This window comes from Pongo abelii, chromosome 21 (assembly GCF_028885655.2).
Source record: "Pongo abelii isolate AG06213 chromosome 21, NHGRI_mPonAbe1-v2.0_pri, whole genome shotgun sequence".
NCBI classification, from domain to species: domain Eukaryota; kingdom Metazoa; phylum Chordata; class Mammalia; order Primates; family Hominidae; genus Pongo; species Pongo abelii.
In genome coordinates, this window is record NC_072006.2 from 50,247,164 (window position 1) to 50,249,601 (window position 2,438).

Consider the following 2,438-nt stretch of genomic DNA (forward strand, 5'->3'; position numbering starts at 1 on the left):
AAAAAGGACAAAGGGTGCTTTGAGCTGTTATTTGTGTGCACTTGTGTTTGAGGGGATTTATCTGGTCCTTTTCTTAGGTAAAGTTTTCTTTCCTAGGTTTCCCTTTTGGGTTGAGGGAATGGAACAGGAGGCCTCTGGATAGGTTAGGACCCTCATCCCCTTCCCTGGCAACCAGCAGGACCAGGCCCCAGAGCAGCTCTGGAGAGCTAGGTCAGCACTGGCATGATGACATGTTGGTTTTACTATCTCCAGGCAGTTTTCCCGTGTGGACCCCATTCCTCAGCCCTACAGAGGCATCTGTCCCCCATGCCAGTAGGGTAGTCGGGTGCATCCTACATCTGACCAAGTCACCTCTTCCAAGGTTGGGGTACTCCGAAAGCCCCACAGTACCCTCATTCTGTTCCCCACTGAGACTGAAGCCTCCTAGGAGGTAAGAGTCTGCAGTGAACTATGAGTGCGCCACTGCACTCTGGCTTGGGTGAGAGAGTGAGACCCTGTCTATTAAAAAGAAAAAAAAAGACTCAACCCTAATCTTGGCCTTTGCCACAGCATCACAAGATCGCAGAATGTCATGGTACAGATGAAACAGCCTCATCATGAAACCGAAGACGAGCCCAAGGCCCAGAGAGGGAAAGCTAACAGCCCAAGGTCTCGGCTCCTTGGAAACAACATATCAGAACCCTTCCATCACAGAGACAAGCAGGCAAATCCTTGTATTCTGCCTGTGAATCCAGGGTTTGTTCCTCCAGAGTGCGCAGTCTAGTTCTGGTCTCAGCTTTATTTTTTTGTTTTCTCTTTAAAATGTGTTTTATCTTTTAAAAAATTGTTTATAGAGATGGGGACTAGCTATTTTGCCCAGGCTGGTCTTGAACTCCATGGCCCCAGCTTAGAGAGACTTATGGAAGCAGTGAAGGGGCTCTGGGTCAGAGGACATTAAAGTGGACCATTGAGAAAAATGTAGAACAGCCAAGAGGGAAAGAGGAGGGAAGATGCCAGGCAGTGTGTGTGCTTTCTGTTTTGTTTGTTTGTTTGTTTGTTTAATTTGCTTCCACAGAGCTTTATTTCCATTTGGTCCAAGGCTTGGAAGAAGGCTCCAGGGTAATTAAAAAGCTGCCTAGTGGCTGGAGGGAGAGGCTTAGGCAGAAGCCCTGATACTTTGGGAGGGGCCCGTAAGGCTCCCAGTCATGCTTGAGGGTGGGTGAGCCTTTCCAAGAGAACCTCACCCAGGCCAGCCTGGGGGCCAGCCACCCTGGGAAGGTTGGTCAAGTGGTCACCCATCTTGATGAGTTTCACTTCCTCATCTAAGAAGTGACTCTCCAGGAAGTCACAGAGATGGAGGTCTGCGTGGGCAGAACTCAGGGCTTGAAGATCCGAAAGGGGCCTGGTTCAGATTTTTCTCCAGGGCCATAGCGGCTTCCGTGGCATTCAGGGTTTATGTATTTATGTATGTATTTATTTATTTATTTTTATTTTTGTCACCCAGGCTGGAGTGCAGTGGTGTGATCTCAGCTCACTGCAACATCTGCCTCCCAGGTTCAAGCGATCCACCTTAGCCTTCTGAGTAGCTGGGACTACAGGCGTGAGCCACCACACCTGGCTAATTTTTTTGAATTTTTAGTAGAGATACGATTTCACCACGTTGACCAGACTGGTCTTGAACTCCTGACCTCAACTGATCCATCTGCCTTGGCTTCCCAAAGTGCTGGGATTACAGGCATGAGCCACCACGTTCAGCCGTGTCCAGGGTCTTATCTGACTCAATTTGGGCCAGTTTCTGGATGTCCTGGAAGAGAGTGCAGCTTACTGGTTTTGCATCTTTAAGGCACCCTTGTGCTTCTCCTCGGCCAATTTGTGGAAGAAGTGACCCACGCCCTCCAGAGCCACATCGTCGCAGTGCACGTAGAAGCCCAGAGAGAGGCAGATGAGGAGCCCTGCAGCTGCAAATTGACCAGGTGGTTCACGGCTGCCTCCACCTCGGTGGAATAATTCTGACGAATCTGGAGCTCATGGGCTGGTAAGAAGGAGCTAACCACAAACGATGGTGTTGGCTGGACCCAGAAGCAGAAGGTGGCTAAGAAGATGGTCCCTGAGGTTGCAAGTGGAGAGGAGATTGATGGTGAGAGGCTGGAAGAGAGGAAGTCCCAGGATCTCTTCCATCCAAACACTGTTGAAGCAAGACACAGATCCGTGGGACTGCCAAACGCGACTCCGCTGAGGAGTCATGGTATCTTAAGGAAACAGGAGTAAATCATCTTCCACTGTAGAGAGGAGGCAGCTGAGGCTCAGAGAGGGGAAGAGACTTTTCCAAGGTCATGCAGCCAGGAGGATGGAGCTGATATATGGAACCAGGTCTGCCTCATTCCATGGTAATCATACACTTAGGCCGGGTGCAGTAGCTCACGTCTGTAATCCCAACACTTTGGGAGGCCAAGGCGGGA

The 2,438-nt window shown here is 50.1% G+C and overlaps 1 pseudogene; it reads right to left on the bottom strand.

The window, feature by feature from the left end:
• Positions 1 to 1,182: 1,182 nt before the first annotated feature.
• On the bottom strand, positions 1,183 to 2,223 carry LOC100459495 (ferritin light chain-like; annotated as a pseudogene).
• Between the last annotated feature and the right edge of the window lie 215 nt (positions 2,224 to 2,438).